The 20,040-nt window shown below is 48.4% G+C and overlaps 1 protein-coding gene across 4 annotated transcripts in view; it reads left to right on the top strand.

Annotated features, from left to right (window-relative positions):
- The first annotated feature begins 4,286 nt into the window (after positions 1-4,286).
- CYRIA (CYFIP related Rac1 interactor A) overlaps positions 4,287-20,040 on the top strand; it is a 120,666-nt gene continuing 104,912 nt past the window's right edge. For 3 of the 4 annotated variants that reach the window (XM_025867772.2, XM_025867768.2, XM_025867770.2), the window contains exon 1: positions 4,288-4,394. The gene's annotated coding sequence lies outside the window, so the exon portion shown is untranslated. Of the gene's footprint in view, positions 4,395-20,040 lie in introns of all 4 variants that reach the window. The other variant, XM_025867769.2, reaches the window with a different exon arrangement.

Genomic DNA, 20,040 nt, shown 5'->3' with positions numbered 1-20,040 from the left:
GGTGGTGTGTCTTATGGAGAAAACACACATTAGGCAAACTTCATTCAAGCATGAGTTACAGTGCTATTGGTCAGTTCAATGTTAATGAATCAAACCATATAAGGTGCACATTAAATAAGGTGTTTTCAACAGAAACACATGCAAGACACAGTCTGGTAAATGTGATGGTAAAGGTGTGAATGCAAAACTACGGAAGCACACAAGAAAGAACAATGGACTCCACCCAGGAGAGCTGAAGGAGGCATTATAGAGGGGTTGCTTATGAGCTGGGATTTAAAAAAAAAAAGTAGAAACTCAATGAATGAATCGGAATGGAAGGTCATTCAAAGCAGATTGGAACCATGTGCAAAGCAAGGGAAATCTGAAAGAGCCTGACATGCTCAGTGATTGAAAAAATGATTTAAGCCAGATATTTTAAGTCACGGGCTCCAAATCATCCACATGCAGAATTTGCAGGCATTACCAAGTTTCTCCACACAGTTTGGACTGTGATTTTTTGCAACAAGGAAGTGTGCAGTATGTCAGCTGTGAAAATTGGCTCAATATTCATAATCAAATCTATTATGCTCCCTCTGAAGCCTGGGCCATGTTTCCGTAGAAACCCCTGGTTACATAAAGGAACCCTGGCCTGTAATTGGCAAGAACATCCACCACCTTTGGAAGCCATTATAGTAACGCCGGAGGGAAAACAAGTGCTATATAATTCCTGCTGGAGGAAAGTAAACTGGGAGGACAAAAATCAAGATTCCTGGGGCGCCTGGGTGGCTCAGTCAGTTGAGCATCTGAGCTCCTGATTGCAGCTCAGGTCATGATCTCAGGGTTGTGGGACAGAGCGTGGGACTCTGCGCTCAGTGGGAAGTCTGCTTGGGATTCTCTCTTTCCCTATGCTCCTCCCCCTGTTCAGGCTCTCTAAATAGATAAATAAATAAATAAATAAATAAATAAATAAATAAATAAATAAATAAATAAAATCTTTAAAATAAGATAAAATAAAGATTCCTTCCTGGAGAGTGGCGAACAGAGAGCACTGTAGGGCTCTGGGACACAGGATCGATCATTCAGCCTCCACTTCTCATCCTCATCTATGAATCAACCCACTAACCAGCTCATCTGCAATCATATGGCCAGCATTATTCAAGGCACTAGGATGCAACACACACACATGCACACACACACCCGATTGCTCTATCCTTCACAGCTACAAAGGATTTACGTCAGCCTTCCCATCAACCTTCTGCGGTGGGTTTTATTACTTCCATTTTATAGAAGAGAAAACCAAAACTCCAAAGTAACTTAAATTCACACAGCCAGTGAGTGGTAGAATCAGGATTTATGCTCAGCTTCGTTTTCACATCAAGTGGAAGTTTTATCCATGTCTCAGAGAAGGTCCTTGTCCTAAAGAAACTTGTGTACGTGATGACTCAGAGAGGTAAGTGGCTCAGATTGTTAGTTTCATAGAAATTCAGAGTAAAGAAGCACGAACCACTGGCCCCAGACATCATGAGCATCAGAACAGGTTGGTCTTTGATAGCTGGAGATGGGAGAGAGAATCATCCTAGGTGTCAGAGAAGCAAAGGTTCAGAAGCAGAGATCATCTTTTGGAGGAAGCGACTTACTCTGAGAAAGAAAACCTAATTTGTCCAGGAATTTAGAGGGAATGTTTTCCCAGCCCTAGAATGGATCTCAGTGGATGTCGAGGAGCCCCAAGTGAGATCAGCCCTTTTGGCTTTGTCTCCATAGAGGATGCTCATCCTTCATGACCCTGGCATTCCATTCAGTAAATATTAGTGGGCACCAAGTTTGTGCCATGTATTGTTCTCTGCACTGGGGATGTTTAGAGAATGTGTTTTCAAATGTGAGAGAGCAGAACCTGATCCCTGGGGGGCAGCCCACGGGCACCCCCCCCCCCACCGTGATGATGGTATTTTTCAACTGACCATTCTCATTGCTGCCTTTTCTTTCTCCACTTAATCCCCAAGCACGCTTCATCTGTTGTCAGACTCTGTATCTGACACTCCGGTCAAGGCCACCCAGTTCCCTGAAGCTGCCAGGGTCAAGGGTAGCCTTCTTGGGCTGGTGTTCTGGTTCTTCGCTCTCAGCCACTTTGTGTATCCTTCAGGCACTGCAGCCACACCAAACCCCTTTCCACCAGGACCTCCCTTTTGTCCGTCTACCTGGAGTGTCAGTGACCCCATTTCTTGCCTATTGAAGACGAACTCACCCCTCAGGATTCAGCTTAAAGGAATCTACTTCCCATTTCCCCCAATCTCGATGAATTCCTTCTTGGCCTGGGCCTATACAGCAAATGCCCCTATTTTCGCCTGCTTTCTTTTCTGCCTTGTCATAAACCAGGACTGGCAATCTGTCTGAATCCTCCTCAGGGCCAGGGACCTGTGTCTTTATGCCATCATTTAGCACAGCCTGGCCCTGTGTCAAAGCTCGAGCAATCTCTTTTTAAAAAGTAAATACATGAAGAGGATGTCCTTGAAACTAGAATAGTTCAAAGTTAATTTAATTAAGACATTAAGGTTCATTTTAGCAAACTTATATTGTGAATGAAAACCATTTGAAATTTAATCTCAACCTACCTGCCCCTTCAATGACAGTTTAATTTCACTATAATCTTTATTATAGTAACCTCTAAACCTGTTATTAGTACTACTAATGAAGTTGAAAGACCATTTCGTCTGATTATTGTGTCTTAGGAAACACTTAATTATTAAATTCCACACTGATAATTACAAACCCTATTATTTCATAATGGGCTAGGCAATGCTCTACAGGTATCCCTCAATTACTGAAACAGAAGCCATCTTTTAAGTGTGTGGAAGTGAAATCTCATACATCAAATAGTGTCTTCTCATCAGCCTAAGGTATATTATTATTAGAGACAGACCGTGTAAAGTAAGGAGTATTCCTGTGGTCTGAAATGATAGTGTTTTATGGGGTGAATGGCATCTGTGGCTGGCTCATCTTGTCCTTTCCAGATCCTGGCCAGGTCCAAGGTGGAGAGAATAAGCCAGAAGTTGTGGTGTGTGTATGTATGGGGGTACGCTAAGAAGGCTCTTCTAATAGAGCCACCCAAAGGTAAAATGGATTGTCTTTGCAGGGATTGACAACTGGGGCTGGGCGGGGCATGAGGGGACTTGACCCCCAAATGAAGAAGGAGAAAGTGTTTGTTCGAAGGACACTTCCAATTGGGAGAATATTTCATTCTAACTAGACTGTGCCTTCCTGGGCCTTACCTGAATTCTTACCAAAACCCAGAGCAGGAGGCATGCTAAGCAGCTCACAGAAGCTTTCCAGAGTCTGAAGGAGGCTGGGTTGGCATCACCTTACGCATGGGGACGGAACTCAGAAAGGAGATGGCATTGAACAAAGTCTCCCGAAGCTCTTCACACTCTGGGATCTGGGCACCTTATGCTCCCAGCCTACGCATCCCCTGAAACTGACCTGGCTCCCCACACAGGGCTAGGCTCATTGTAGGGGTTTAATAAATGTTTCATGATGCTCTGGCTGACTGGGAAAGGAAGCAGGAGAAGGCGGCCCCCCCACGCCCCCAAGAGGAGCTCTGACTCACAACCTGTTTGGCACCGTGCACCTCTCTGGTTTCCTGAATCTCTCTAATGCAGAAAGCCTCCATGGCAGATGTTTTAAAACAATGATCATGACAATGACACCGTAATCCCCTACACTCCCCCTGCATCACAGAATTTTTTAAAGTGTTTTTGCAGGCTTACTCTTCTGGGTAGTTAGGTTATTTGGATCGAGCATTTGCAAGACTTCTTTGGTGGTCCCATCAGATCCCTGCAGCCCCCAGGGCTGGGACTCTGCTCATAGTATGAACACGGAAGGACAGGGAGGAAGGCCGGCTTCAGAACCTTAAGTAATGTGAGAGTGTGGATAGAGGTTAGGGTGGTCTGGCTGGTGGCGCGGGCACTAAATTGAGGGTGGGCGTGCGCGTCTCGGGACTGATTGCAGGGCCTTTCTCCGGTTTTCGTGGAGGGAATAATGGGTATGAAGGAATTCCGTGTGTAGAAGCAGCAAGAGCTGGTCCCGGCTTCCTCTCGGAGGCCAATGCCAAGGGGCCAAGGCCGAAATAAGGGCAGGGGCTACCGTGTGCGGGGGTGGCCGGCACCAGCTCCCGGGCGCGGAAGGGGTGGCCGGGCGCGTGTGGGGCGAGGCGGGTGCGAGCGGGGGTGGGGAGCCCCGGGGGCCGGGGCGGGGCGGGGCGGCCGCAGCGGGCCGGGCTGGGGGCGGGCCGGGGCGGGGCGGGCCGGGGCGGGGCTCCGGGGCCGTCTCGCAGGCTGCGGCGGCCGCGGGAGAGGCGTCCACAGCGGCGGCAGCTGGGGCAGCGGCGGACGCGCGGCCGAGCTAGGCGGCGGCGACCCCGGGTGAGCGCAGCGCGGATGCGGCGGGGGCGCGGCGGGGAGCGCGGGTGGGGGTCAGCAGGGAAGGGGGCTCGGGAGGCGCCGGGGCGAGCCCTGCCATCCTTCCCCAGCTCCCGACGCCCCTGCAGCCTTCAGGAGAGGGAGGGAGAGAGAGAGAGGGAGGGAGGGAGAGCGGAGGACCCAGTCCTTCAGCCCTTCTCCAGCTATCCGCCGTCCAGATGTCCGTCTGTGCGCCCGTCGCCCCGCTCCCCACGGCTGCCTCCTGATTGTGTTCCCCGATCACCCCTGTCACCCCTCACCCACGCGGTCCCCCGGTTCCCCCGCCCCCAGCCAGGTATCTTCAGCTCCAAAGCCATTCTTCCAGGATACCCCAACCTTCTGCTTCCCCCTTCCCACCACCAGAGGCCCAGGCTCCCCACCTCTCTCTACAGAGCCAGAAGCAAGGATGACCCCCCCTCCCCCAGTGCCTGCACACCTGGACCCTTCTGCTGCAGCCTGCCCCAGATGTTCTTAGCCCGTCAGCGCACTGCTGTGCCTAGGACGCAGGCCTCCTGGCCCTATCACCTTCTTCCTCCTGAGAATCCCAGTCTGGCAAAAGGGACTTTACAGATCTTGTGCTTTGGGAACAATTTGACCCACTTCCCCAAAGGCTGGTCCTAGGCCAGCCATGCAGTTTGGTGGAGACACCTGTCTTGCCTGCCAGCTAAAGGACTAAGAAGCCTCTGTCATAATGGGCCTTTGGGTCCCTGGATACTTCTCCAAGCTGTCCGGACTTGCTGGCCAGTGTCCCCAGGGACCAGAACTAAGACCTTTGCCATTTAAGACCCCCAGAGGTGTTTGCTGACCCCACTCCCCAGACCCTCAGAATTCCCCCAGCCACTGTGTTGGGCGTGTAGGGTCCAGTACTGACCGGCCACCCTTCTGGGCCCGGTCTCCTCACCCATGCCCCTGTTTCCCTGCCTACTCCCCAGGGACTCCAGGGCAGAGCAATGGGGCAGGTGTTTTGGGCTTCGGTCACCCCCACAGCTCTGTGGCCCTCCTGCCTTACTCTGTTGGAAACTTTTCCCATCTTTCACCATCACCATCTCTCTGGGTAGAGCCTGGGCCATCTTCATAGCACTGAGTCCCCAGGGCACAGCAGGCTGGGCTGGGACCTTGAAGGACTGGGACCCATGCTGCACGAGGGCCAGCGGGAGGAGGGGGGCTGCTAGCCAGGTCAGGCTGGGCATCTGGGCCTGGGGACTAAGGCTTTAGGGTGGGTCCTTGGCTTTCAGTAAGCTCCAAATGGGGTCCCAGGCTCGCTTTGCTGTGAAGAGAGGAGGCAGAGCAGGGGCTGTTTTCCCTGCGTGCTTCTGACTGTCTTGTGTTGCTATGGTGACAGTTTTGCCTCTCTTCCTCCTCCTGACTCTTCTGGGAGCTGGTTTTTATTGGTCTGTTGTCCTGTCTTTTATGGCTCTAATTTCTCCTTTCTACTTGCTCTGAAATAAACAGTCATAAACATGGGCACTGGGCCCAGGCTGGGGGCTGGCAGAACTTCACCTCCTTCTGGCCCTGGGCTCCTGCGAGGGGAGAGAGATGGGGACAGACCTGCCCACACTCCCTCCTGCCCTCAGCTCTGGGAAGCGGGCAGCGCCGCCGTCTCGGGCACAGGGTGCCTCGCATCCTGCCTCGGTGCTAATAACAGATTCCATGTGTACTGGAGGAGCTCACTGAGGTTCATGACAGTGCTGTGTGGTAGGGACTGTCCCCACTTTGCAGATGACAAAACTGAGCTCAGAGTGAGCCGTCTCCCTTGGGTCACACTGGATTTAGCACAGAGTCAGTGCTCCGTTTTTGTTCAATGAATGAAACAGTGATGGAACTGGCACCAAACGCCCATCTCCCTGACTTCCCACCCTGTGGGCTTCCTGGTCTTGCTCCTCCTGGGACAGCAGAGCCCCCTAAACCCCGTGTTCTGGAGGTGCCGCTGACTCCCACAGTAGTAGGCTGCCAGGGAGCTGCCTGTCAGGTCTCTGGTGCACCCTTGACCCCAACTGTGGGAGACCCAAGTTGAGAGGAGAGTGAAGCCACTTGTGACTTCCTGTTTTTTTTTTTAACTCAGCCCCGAGAAGCATTCAGTTTGCTTTTGCTCTCCCGGCCTAGATGCAACTGGGTAAGTCAGGGGCACTGAGAGCCAAGTTAACCCACCCCCCCCCCCCGCCCCCATCCCAGCCAGCCCCGAGTAAGGAGCTCAGAGTTTGCCAGGGCCATAGGGTCACCGACTGTCAGCTGTCGGTGACACTCTCCAGAGAAGCTGCCCCCTCTCTTCCTTTTATTTTCCCTTCCTCACACACTCTCTTCTTTCCCACCCCGCTCCCCACCCCCTTCCCTTCACTTTGCCCATCTATGCTCCAGGCTTGGTAACATGAAAAGACTAGGGAATCAGCAGCCTCATTGCCGGTTGTTGGCCCTGGGGAAGTCAGTTCCCTCCTATGGGCCTCAGTTTACCGTTTTTAAAATGGGGCTGACAGCATCTGTTCCAATAGCTGTGTTTGCTTGCTCCTGAAGGATGGTAAGGAGTAGCCTGAAGAGGGTACTTTGAAGGTTTGAAAGACTGAAGCACCTGTAATGTCTTCATCCTGTTGGGAAATCTCTGTGTTGAAGAGACCCTGAGCTACTGCCCAGAGATGGAAAGCTGATCTAGGAATCATTAAGCTGTGATAGCTCAGGTCTGGGATGTATTGTCTAAAGCCATCTTGTCCAGCCTTGATGTTGAATTCACTTCCATTCATGCACTTGACCTTTGTTGAGCATCTACTCTGTACCAAATACAGTTTTGGCAACTGGGCATTTAAAACACTGTCCATTATTCCTTTTTTCAAAGAATGTAGTCAGACATAGAAAGAGAGCCTTATGATATGTCAGAGAGGTGGTGTGATGAGGGGAAAGTTGGGTGATGTGGGGCCCCAGACACCTTGACTAGGTCACCCATTAAGGCTGAATCAGGCAGCCTGTGCTTGGTGGTTACAACATAGTGGTCTTACTGCTGCCCAGTTGGGGAGCCCGAGTCCAGCCCTCAGCACGTTGGGGTGATTGCTGCGGAGCCCCTCACTCAGCTGCTGAGCAGGGACAGCAGAGGCCTATGGCAGGGAGCCAGTCCTGCCTTCCTTGCTGAGTTTCAACTCATCGGCCCTGTGTCCTCTGGTTCCTAGTTCATCTGAGTTAAAATCCTTTCTCAGAGGCTGCATGGTGTGATTGGAAAGAAGTGGATTTTGGAGTCAGCTATGAATCCAGACTCTGCTGCTTCTGTGTCCCAGCTTGGGGATCCTGAAGGACTGTCTAACAGCTCCGAGCCTCAGTTTGTGTACCTGTAAAATGGCAACACTGATACTTGCCTTCTAGGAAGTAAATGATCTCATGTCTTTATGGCTTCTGGCATGGTGCCCACCTCACAGTCGACTTGCCCTTATTTACTTTCATTGGTTAGAAAAGAGTTCTCAGTTACTGGGCCTCTGGGTCCTCTTAGAACCACGGTGGGGAGCTCTTTGGACTAATTCTGGCCTTCAGAGATCTATTCGTTATCTGGGAAGGTTAAAAATTGCCCATGCTCTGGTTCCTCAACTGTTGGTTAGTCTTTGAGTTATCTCTCACCAGATAAACTATACTCCACAACACGGTGACTCTATGCAAATCACCAACACTTTTGCTTTCTCAAAGGGGAACGAATTTGAAATGGCCAAAAAACACTCTGAGTTTCAAGCATAGGTTACTATCTGTGAGAATACTTTAATTTGATACAGACCCACGTGTTTTATTTTTGCTTCATTGCCTTTGATTTTGGTGTCAAATCCAAAAATTCATTGTTCAGACCAGTGTCAGGGAGCTTATCGCCTGTATGTTCTAGGCAATTTATGGTTTCAGGCCTTATTTGCAAGGTTTTAATCCATTTCGAGTTCATTTTCATGTATGGTGTAAGATAGTGGTCCAGTTTCGTTCTTCTGCATGTGGCTGTCCAGTTTTCCCAGCACCATTTGTTGAAGAGACTGTCCTTTCCCCATTGTATATTCTTGGCTCCTTTGTCAAAGAATACTTGAAAATGAATGCTTCATACATTTCATACTGGACATGTTTAGTTTCCTTTTTTTAAAGTTACCATATATATGTATATACATTTTTCTCAAATCATCCCCAGAACTCTGTGACATTAGTATTCTTGTCCACTTTTTATAGTTAGGGAAACCGGGAAAGGCAAGGTAACTTGCAAAGAGTCCATCAGGTAGTAAGGGACAGGGCCAGAATTTAAAACTGGGTCCTGCTTGCACTTTCTGCCATAGTATACAGTCTTGTCATTTCCTTGGCTGGTGTGTCAGTGACCTAAAATAATTGTGTTTGGAGAAGGAGAGCAGATTTCAACGGGAGTGGAACTGGTCAGTAACTTAGACTCATAGTAAATATTTAGAGACTTTATTAAGGGTTTTGCTCTCAGCGTAGCATTAATGAAGCTTTGTGCAGTTGGCTAAGGCCTCATTCCTAGAAGTGATGAATGGAAGAAGAGTCTGATACGTCTGAGTTAAGAGAAAATGTTTGACGATGTTAGAAGTAGCTTCCTTTGCGCAAGAATGGATTGCTGCTTTGTCATTGAAATAAACTGAACTGATTTTGTAACTGAAGGTACGAACGGAAAACATGACAGGTGCATCCCAGGGATATATACGGACCAAAGCAACAAGGTCAGAAAATGTGGGTGGATGGCTTTTAAATGTGAGGGTGATTTGGATTCAGGCTGGCATTATAACCCACATCTAGGAAGGTGGAGGTATTGATAAGCGATTACAGAATTGCACACTCCTAGCCTTTCTCAGGTAATTTAGAAGCCTAATTTCCCTGGTTTGGGAACCCGTTGTCCCAGCGAATCCAAGTGCTGAAAATGGGTGCCATGTTCACCAGCAATGTGCTTACTGGGTCCAGCTTAGCACTGCAGACAGATATGCTTCTATTTGCAATTATCTCAGGGTCTGAGTCTGGTGTCTGCTTATTTAATGACTTCACTTTCTAATAAAAATTCTGTATGGTGTAGATAATTAGATCCTTAAAATGAAACTGGGAAATGGTATGCCCCCAAAGAATTGAACTGCAGTTTTATGATGGATCAAGCCTTAAAATGAGATCATTCATTCATTCATTCATTTAACAAATATGTATGGGGTAGGTTCTTGCCCTGTGCTGCACTAGGTAGGGAACAGAGATCAATAGGGCATCATCCCTGCCCGCAGCTGGTTGTCATTCTAGGGGAGGTCGAGGAGGAGACACACGCCTAAGTGGAGCTTGGCATTTGTCATACAGAGTGCCATGTGCCAGAGAGAGAGGGAAATGTAATCGTTTCGACTCTTACTGTTGTGTTATTTATGGAGCACCTGAATTACACCTGACATGTTGCAGGGAAGAGGGGGAAAGCATGTGGCTTGGACAGCTGATGACCCGGGCGTGGCTCTCAGCTCTGCTCCTCGCTGCCTTGGGTCTGTTTCTCTGTCAGTGAAACAGGAAGGTTGGATTTGAGGACTTAAAAGGGTCCTTTTACATCGAGGAGCCTGATGATTCTAATATGCCTGGGGGCTCCTTTTCCTGAGTGACAGGGGAAGAGGCAAACCTGTCAGCCTTAGTCAGCAGGGCTGCCGAGGCCAAGCTGGGGAAGGGGAGAGCCAAGGGTGTTTTCAAATAATCCTCTCAAAGAGCAGAGAAACCTTGCTCTCCTTCCCAGAAAGGGAACCGCTGTTCTGACTGAGCATCAGATAAATGAGTGGAAGTCAAGGCCAATGACAACAGGGAGAGACAAAAGGGATGCAGGAGCTCAGCAGAGGCGGGGAGGAGAGTCACCAGCTTACTCCCACTTTCCAGGGTCTCTGCTGACATGGAGATGGAGGGCTTGGCTTCACAGATGCCTTGGCTACTGCAATTGTTTTAAGTTAATGTCCTTTTTAAAAATATAATTTGGTTTGATGATTCCCAGGCTTTAGAATAAATGAAAATGCACAATCATCTGAGGATCGTGAGGAACAATGACAAACCCACAACTTCCTCAACACTCCATCAAGTCCCGTCTTTCCCACTGACCACCAAACACAGGCCCCTCCAGTAGCAACCACGGGACTGGGTCCCAGTTGCCTAGAGTAGCATGGCAGCGTGCTGTGGCTGGGGGACGAGCAAATTCTCATCTGTCTGAGTCTCATGGTCTTCTTGGTCCAGCATGGGCCACAACACCTTCTGAGCCGTGTAAATTATTGGTGGCAGCAATCAGGAGCATTTAGGATCACTTTTAGCCATCTTCTGACAAACTTTTGAAAGAGACATCCTCATTCTGGATGGGGAAACAGAAATGCAGAGGTGTTAATGAACTTGCATCAAGTCACCTCATTGAGGAAGGTTGTGGGCTGGTGCCTGAAGCCACCTCTATGTGCCTGCAAAGCCTGGTCTCTCTCTACCACCCACACGAGAGATGAGAACCGTGCCTATGTGCGGAGCGTGGAATTAAGAAGCATGCATCTTGGGTAAAATCCTCATCTTAAAGAGCTAGACGTGCTTCCATATCTTGAAATTGAAAAAAGAGAAAAAGAAGAAGAAGAAGAAGAAGAAGAAGAAGAAGAAGAAAAGAAAATAGAGCCATATTTTCAGTGCTTCCCCATGACTGGTTATCTCTGCATTGGGCTGATGTCCTTGGAGGGTATCCTTTGCTCAGCCCACTTCATCAGAGAATGCCATCCAGCAGTAATGAGCTAAACCTCTGGTGTGTGCGGCATATGGCCTTGCTGAGCTGTGGAGCCCACCCAATTGAAACAGGTTATGCAGAACTTACATTTCAGACCTCTCCCTGTGACAGCTGGAGGTCACAGGAACATGAGAGAACTGTGGTCTCAGCTCACAGAATGACAGACTTGCTTGTCCTCGAAACTGGAATGACACCTTTGGTCTACTTCCTCTATTGTACAAAAACTGAGGTCAAGAAAAAGAGACAGATAGATGGGGAGCCAATACCAGGGGCTTTTCCAAGGCTGCGGCAAGAATTCAGCTTCGCTGGAGCTGCAGCTGGGCTCTACCTCTTTGAGAGGTCTAGAGGTGAAAGGAGCATCTGGACGTTCTGGGAGAATATCCTGGGGCTACAGAGCAAATGTGCCCCTGGAAGCAAACAAACCTGGGTTGAAGTCCTGGCTCGTCACCTCGGCAAATTCCTTAGGCTTGCTAAGGTTCCTAAGTTGGTAATTTATGAGCTGAAGTGAATAATATCTGTGTCTGAGGCATATTGTAAAGGATAAATTAATTAAACATATGTCAGTCTCCCGTGTTTGGCCTCTCTTTGAGGAAAATTTGAAAAGTTTTTGCTACTTCCTTTAGGCTCCTTTTTATTTGTTGTTTGGGGTGAAAAATGACACGGGGCTTTCCCTTGCCCCTGACAAAGCCCCCGAATCCACTCCTCTGGGTTGATATTTCTAGCTGTTATACTTGACTTGAAGCATGCTGTAGTGTCTGCTGGGGTCTAAGACAAGGGTTGTACTTTATAAGTAATGCGTCTCCCCACCCTTAGTCTTTTTCTTATTTTGTGTGTGTGTGTGTGTGTGTGTGTGTGTGTGTGTGTGTTTTCTTTCTGGACTGTTGAGGTTTCAAATCTGGGCCCTTGAGTGCCTTCAGATAGAATAAATGAGGCTGTGGAGGCGCCTGGGTGGCTCAGTCGTTAAGCGTCTGCCTTCAGCTCAGGTCATGATCCCAGGGTCCTGGGATCAAGCCCCACATCGGGCTCCCTGCTCAGTGGGGAGACTGCTTCTCCCTTTCCCACTCCCCCTACTTGTGCTCTCTCTCTCTCGCTGTGTCTCTCTCTGTCAAATAAATAAATAAAATCTTTAAAAAAAAAAGAATAAATGAGGTTGTAAGCTGTTTTCTGACATTACCTCCCTTGCAAGTCCAAAATCCAAAATACTCTGAAAAGTTAAAGTTTTGTCTTTCATAGCTCATTTGGAGGCAAATGCTGGCCTGATCGTACATGAGATTATTTATAGTTTTTATTTATTCCACTCTAGGTGAGTAAGATTTTTCATCAGACGGATGAGTGCCCCCGACGTTGCCCAGGGTATACATAACATAGTATATGCAGTATATTATTGTTCTAAAATCTGAAAGGTTCTGAATTTGGAAGTACATGTGGGGAAGAAATTTCAAAGAAGGGTTTATGGGCTTCTTCTTCAAAAGCCCATAGGAACACCCAGCATCCCTTGGGTTGGGGGGTTGGGAAGGCATGGGTGGGGCCCTTGAGACTCCTACCTTTGGTACCAGATGGTATGGTGACATGGTTCATCCGTTGCTCATCAAAAGCCTTAAAGCATATTATGTATGTGATATGTATTATATGCTGTATTCCTACAATAAAGTAAGCTAGAGAAAAGAAAATGTTGAGAAAATCATAAGGAAGAGAAAATATATTTATAGTACTGTACTACAATTGTCAAAAAATAAACTATGTATAAGTGGACCCGCACAGTTCAAACCTATGTTATTAAAGGATGACTGTAATAGGAAAAAAAATTAAATGACCATCTTTGGCATGGACCCAAAACAACAGGAGCAACAACAATAACAAAACTTTTTAAAGCATAGGTTCCAAAGTTTCATTGAGACAAAGTAATTTTTTAAAAAATTCCATAAAACTAAAAATAAGCTGGGAATTTTTGGTCTAGTGTGGCTTATAGTCCAATTTCATCATTGGCCTTTGGAGGAAGGTGGAAGGGAATTTTTAAATCTTAGTCATCATTTTAGCCGTGTGAGGAGGAACCAGGGCCTGAATAGTTGAGCCAGGGGAAGTGAGAGCGGCCGGCAGAGCGTGAGAAGGTCTTGCTTCTTATCTTAGGTCTGCTCTTGACTTGTCGAGTCAGCTTGCGCTTGTTGCTTCCCTTCTCCCGGCCCTAAGAACTCAGTTTCTAAGTCAATTAAGTCTTTCTTTCTCCCTCTCTGCGAGGCTAGGAGTGGAGCTGGGGGCTCCAGCAGAGTGAAAAGCGCTGAGCAACTTGCTGGCTGTGTTCTGGTAGCTTCCATCCGGCCTCCACACGGACTGAAGAGGGAGGCCAAGAGGCTGCCCCCTGCACTCTGCATCAGTTTCCTCCGGCTGTTCCTTCTCACAACACTGATCCTCTCATTCCCAGGGTTGGTTTGTGTGGGATCCAATGGGGCACCAGCACCTGCACGGATGCCGAGCAAGGGCTCAGTGGTCTCCAGCCAGCGTTGCAGGTGACCAGGTCCCTGCTGCAGGTGGCCGGTCCCTGTGGTTGCTGTCATGACTAGGGCTGTTGTCGAGGTCGTGGCTCGGCATTGCTGAGGAGATGTCAGGAAGGAGCGTGAAAGTGCCCTATTGTAGAGCGTGGGACCAGGGGAAGGTCTGCCCAAGGAAATGGAACAGTCTGCACCTTTGTGGGCTAAGCATTGATTATAGAACACGTAGGGAAAGGGCTTTGGGGACCAACCTCATTCTCTCTTCTTTATTTCTTTGCCTTTTAAGTTTACACTTAAGGTATCATAATTCTGGCTTTTGCCAGGTTGAGCGTCTCACATGTCCTCCCAGATCTAACAATGTTGAAAAGTCGGTAACTCTGCCTCTCCCTGAGCACCCACCCCAATCCTCTCACCTAGCAGTGACTCGTGTTAGGAACCAAGGGCCTGACTGTGGACAGGGGTTTCTACCGTGGAGAAGTGACCTTGAATTTTAGGATCCTGAGGCCCTTCTGTTTGCAGAGACTGTGGGAGCCACTGGGGAGCGGGAAAGATGGTTGTTGACACCAGGACACACTGAGGTGGGGGTACTTCTGAGGATGGCTGGTGCTTATAAGTTAGAGAGGCCTGGGCTCCTGCGTGTGTGTGGGGGTGTGTCTGTGTGTGGGGGGGTGTGCATGCATGTGTTAGGGAGTCCTTTCAAATTCTGGGAGGTGCTGCCAAGGCCTGAGCCCTGCTAGGTGCTCTCTGAGCAAGGCTCCTCCTCGACGTGAGCCCTGGTTTTCATGTAGCTCACTGGGGAACTGACCACTAAGGTGTTCCCCCAGGGCTAAGGGACCTTTTGTGTTTCAAGGACCAGTGTGACGCCTGAGATCGGTAATTCTGGGCTTCACTGGCAGGAAGCAACTAAATTATGTTTCTTAGGGAGAAACAGCTAATCCTTTTGCTTTGGAAGCACAGAACCCTGTCAAATCTTATTCTAGACATACTTGAAAACATTCAAATCCTTTGAGCTTATTACTTTAAAGATAAAAAAATCAATGAAAGAAAAACCAAATATAAGGTTTAAAAAATAAAGGACTAGGAAAATAATCAGTTTTAGTTAATAGCCAATTGGGGGACATAGGAAAAGATGATGAAAGTGAAGGAAAAAGAAACCCGGAAGGGTAACGTGGCGGCTGCCTCTGCCCCAGGAAACGGGGGTCCTCGGGTCCTCTCGTGCAAGCTAAGTGGAGTTGGGAGCCTGCAGGGGAGGGGGGAGAAGGAACAGAAGTAGGGAGCTAGGGATCCGGGTTCAGTTCCGCTTCCTAAGCTTCCAAGGAGCAGGAAGCCCTAGTGGGATATGGAGGGAGCCCTGCCTGGGGAGTCCCCGGGGAACTGAGGTCTGCCACTGACTCACTAACCTTCTCTAATCACCCTCCTTCTCTGGATCCCAGTCACTGTCTAATGAGTGGGCTTCACTAGATGAAGTGTAAAGCAATTCCTGGGGTTGATGCGGGAAGTCTGGCCCCAGACTCCGGGCCCCACGCTCTCAAGGAGATGGAGAGGGTTGCCTGGCTCTGGCCTGTAGTGGTGGCCTCCTTCCTCATGGGGTCCACGTGGGGCTTTCCTCCCTCATGCCTGGAGGCAAGCGTGTAAGCGCCTGTGTCAAGACGCCATCCCTCCTCCTCCCTTTTTTACACTGTTCAGTCAGTGACCTGCTAGTGAGGTTGTGGGTTGTATAAATTTATCTGTTCAACCTCAACTTCAGGAAATACTTTGAGAAGCTCATATAAACAAAAATAGCAACGGTGTTTTTGATATTTCATGGTATATGCACATGAATTATTTTTACGGACCAGGACCAACAGGGCCCCTCGCCTTTCAAAGCACGCTCAAATGTTCAGTTATATTAAGAGCAATGAATTATGCTCTTCAGCATGCATTGAGCACCTATTAATTCCATTTTGCTAGGCTGTTTATGTATATTTCTCACCGTATAGACAACTTTGCAAGGTAGATCTATTGATTTCTCTTTGGAAGATAAAGACAAGGAAGTCAAGAGAATTTTACAAACTTGTTTTGAGACATAGGATTGAAAGTGGGGCCCCAGGATTTTGACTCAAATCTGCCTGGCTCTCAAAGTCCTCCACTTTCCCACACCACATAGTTCACTGCTTCCAGGCCACAATCTTGTTTTTTTAGGAAAATACGGATTTTTTTTTTTTCCTGCCGTGACTCTCCTTAAGCTTCAGAAAATAAAATCTGAGTTGGAGTTTGTTGCCTTTTTCCAGAATGGCGTCCCATGGCTCTCCCTATTGTAATGTAAACTTCATGCAATCACTGTGTTTCCATGTAGCAAACTTAGACTATGCACTTCCAAAGTGGCAGACACTGTTCTAGAAGCTTTTATGTGTCATTTAGTAGGAGAAGATGTGGACTTCATTTTACAAAGGGCAAAACTCAGACTCAGATGCAATTACTTACACAAAGGCAAATAGCATATGAAAAGTGGTGGTTTGCTTTGTGAAATAACAGTTTAGAATATAGTTCTATAGCGTGCTTGGGATTTTGCTTTTGGCCTGGGACCGAAGCATCCCTTGTCAAACCACAAGATCAAGTTCAGCTGACCCACCCAGCTCACACCCTCATTGTGCCTGGCTTCCTCAGTCTCTTGTCTGCTGTGGTTGGAACTTGATTTGGCGGTTGTGGAGAAAGGCATGGTTCCTCTTGTCTGTTCCCATCTTGCATTAGCCTGCACCATCCTTAGCTCATTTTAGTTAGTCTGAACTCCTGTTTTAGTTTCATTGCTCATCATAGACTTGCCAATATTATGTATTAGCTTCATATTACAGAGGAGAAAGCGGTTATATGATTTACCCGAGATCACACGTGGGCCAGGCATTCTTTTTCTGAAAGGATTTTTAAAAATGTTTTATTTAAATTCAATTAGCCAACATATAGTACATCATTAGTTTCAGATGTAGTGTTTGATAATTAATCAGTTGCATATAACACCCAGTGCTCATCGCATCACGTGCCCTCCTTAATGCCCATCCCCCAGTTACCCCATCCCCCCCCACCCCCCGCTCCAGCAACCCTCAGTTTGTTTCCCACAGTCAAGAGTCTCTCATGGTTTGTCTCCCTCTCTGATTTCTTTCCATTCAGTTTTCCCGTCCTCACCCTTTGATCCTGTGCTATTTCTTACACCTTGAATGTGCCCGATCTCATCTGAAATGCTTTTTATTTACCCAAAAGATCCTTTGAGTTTCAGTTCTGGTGTTATCCTCTCCAAGATACATCCCCCAACTCCCTGCCAGATCCATCCATTCATCATCCATCCATGTATCCATCTACTCATTCAACGAATACTTATTGAGCACTCGGTGCGTTGGGGCCTTTCTCCTCTGTGTCAATTTCTGGAGATTCAGCAGTGAAGCCAACAGGCAAAACTCCTTGCCCCCGTGAAACTTTATTCCATGGAGGAAAGATGGGCTACGAGCATGTATATTATGTTAGACATCCTATGTTCCATGAAGAAGAATGAAGCAGAGATGGTGTACAGAGTGAGGGGTGGGTGGGGGGAAGACTTGCTACTTGGAGTTGGGTGGTCAGGGAGGTCTTCGTGAAAGGTGAGGATGACGGCAGGTCTGCAGGAAGTGAGAGAATGAACCATGGAGCTTGCTAGGGGAAGCGTGCTCCAGGAAGAGAGTAAGTAGAATAGGCGTACCCAGCCCACTGACGGGCCAACCAGGAGACCAGGGCTTGTAGCCCAGTGGGCAGGTGGGCAGTGGCCGGCAGACACGTCAGGGCGACAGCCTAGGGCTGGCCTGTGATTTCAGTGCTCTCCCGCTGTTCCCTCGGACTGAGAGCCTTTACCTTTTCCGCTGCTCTGTCCCCATACTGGTCTGTGCACCCTGGAGGGAAGGCCTCTTATAGCCGTGGTTTTCACCCCCCAGCCCCCACTCAGGCCTAGGGGAGAGGGAGGGTGCAGCATTTATAACTCTACTCCTTTTCTTCTTCTTCTTTTCTTTTTTATGGCCAAGTGTTCTCATTAAAGACTATTTGTGATTCTTTTGATAAAAAATGGTTATTTTGAAGGAATGCCACTTCTAAACTCCAATTAGCCAGTTCCTTTTTGGACAGCCATCAAACGGATGGACTCGCTAGGGAGAGAATAAGGTGCCAGGAAAAAGCTGGAAGCGAAAATTGCAGAGAGGAGGGTATTCACTGGAGTCCAGAGGAAGAGGGCCTCACCAGAAATCCCCAGGGACTTAGCAGGATGGCCCAGTTCCCTGCTGGGGACTGGTGTTTACAGAAAGCGACCACAGGCTGGAACAAGGAGGCTCTCGAGAAACCCTCAAAGCGTGTCAGACCAGCCAGGACTTTCCACTTACTGCTTCTCAGAGGATAGCTGGGGAGGGGGGACCCCCAGGGACCTGGAAGGCCTCGTCTCTGGAGACCTTTCTGGAAAGAAAAGAGCATTTCCCCTGCTAGGGAGCTTCCCCTCATGGAGTGGAACAGTGGTCTCTGAGAGGCTTGGGCTGCTTCTGAGGTGGGGTTAGGAACGTGTGAAATGCAGCTGGGCTGAGAGATGAGGGCCGGGCAGAAGCATGTGGTCTTCGGTGACGTGCCAGCATCGGAGACGGCCCATGACTGCCGGCTCCCACCTTCCTATCTGCTCCCAGTCAGAATCCTGCACCCTCAGGACAAAGGTGACCTACGGCAACTTGGCCCAACTCATATCCCTTGGTGTAAGTAGCTCAGTAGGGTCGAAGCAAGGGGGTCTGGGGAAGGGGAACCGAAGCCAGACTTCCTGAAGTCTGTGGGAAGTCATTAAGGAATCTCAACAAGGCAGTGGTGAAATTGGACTTTCAACCAGAGGGACTTGTGTGTCAAAGCAGGTATGACATACTTACAAAACTGCGGAGCGTTCATCGATGAGAGTCGGGGAGGAGAGTCATTCCTTTATAGCTGGCGTGTCAGGTGGTGGGCTTGTTTAAAAGTAATAAAGTGGGAAAAAGAAAAGTTTGTCCCATAATTATTCAACAATATATATTTTTTTGAGAATGGACTGTGGGCAGGCACCGTGCAAGGTGCTTGTGTCCCTAGATCCCCATGCCCTCACGGAGTGTCCATTCTACAGGGACTTCTAGAAGAACTGTTCTTCTGAACACTTGAGATGAGATCACTTAAATGCCCTGGCTTCAGATGCACGTTGCAAATCTTTAAAAGTGGGGGAATACACATTCACAGTACCTGATGTTCGAAGAACAGAGAGCGAGGTCTGTACCCGCCAGCGACCTGTTTAAAGCAAGTCACAGCCTCGCCCGGCCCTCCTCTCTTCCCTGGTGGGGTTGACCTTTCCTTGCAGTCGTCTCTCGGGGATCGGATGAACATAACAAACTTTGAAAACAAGTCAAAAGCACTCTGTAAATTGCCAAGTGTTACTCACCTGCCTGGGAGGGACCTGCTTAGCAATGCGGCACCTGTGAGAAGTTTGGATGAAGCCTAACATTTGTTTGCAACCCCATCGTTAGAAACTTTTCTTCTCCCGGTATGTCTCTGACAGCCTGTATGGGCTTTCTTCCAGCTTTCAGAATGGCTTTTCCTGACATTATGTTAGTGTCTGGTTTCTGCAAAACTTTAAAAAAACCTTCACGTGTATATGTGTATCGGAGTGCTATGGGACTGATTGTATTTTTTGGTGGTTATCACACTAAAGAAAGAAAAAGGCCGGGGTGGTGGCTCAGGGTCTGAAAAGCCTGGGGTGCTGTATGAAAATAGCATCTGTGGGTAGAGAGCGGGAAGGGAGGTGTCAGAAGTCAGCCTCGCTTGGGTCAGGGTAGGAAACCAATAGTGTGAATGAAAAGCAGCATCGCAGGGTGCCAACTCTCTCAGACCCCCAAATATAGCTTTTGAAAACTGAGTTTTCTGGTGAAAAGATCAGCTGTTGCTGAATGCCTTCCATATATGTCAGTAAGCTGGGACAGAGAGCGTAAAGCCCGCCTGAAATGTGTCTAAATCAATAATGAAGGTGACTCACCCACACCCACTCCTGTTGAAAGGAGCTTTTTTTGAAAAGTGAAAATAAGAGGGAAAGAAGAGAATAAAGCAAAGACCGAGAATAATCGGTTTGGATTTAAAACAATAGGAATAAGAAAATTGAATTAGTCACTCCAACCAGATCCTGTGAGCCTCTGTCCTGAATTACAACCTCCCTGACAAGGTTTTAAGGTCATGCTTTCTTTATGCTCCTATTTCCTGATAAAATGACACACTGTTCCCTGTGCTGGCTTCAGGCATGTGCCGGGCATCCTGGGGATACGTGACATGGAGCTGCTGAGGGGCTACTCTGGAAACTCAGGAAGCCTTGCTATGGCCAGAGAACAGCCATTGTTCCTGAGAAGTTTCAGTAGGACCACGTGGAGCCTCTCAGCCATGG

The sequence above is a fragment of the Callorhinus ursinus genome, unplaced genomic scaffold (assembly GCF_003265705.2).
Source record: "Callorhinus ursinus isolate GAN/ISIS: 27379988/994484 unplaced genomic scaffold, GSC_fseal_2.0 scaffold10, whole genome shotgun sequence".
NCBI classification, from domain to species: Eukaryota; Metazoa; Chordata; class Mammalia; order Carnivora; family Otariidae; genus Callorhinus; species Callorhinus ursinus.
This window is presented reverse-complemented; position numbering and strand designations above follow the sequence as displayed.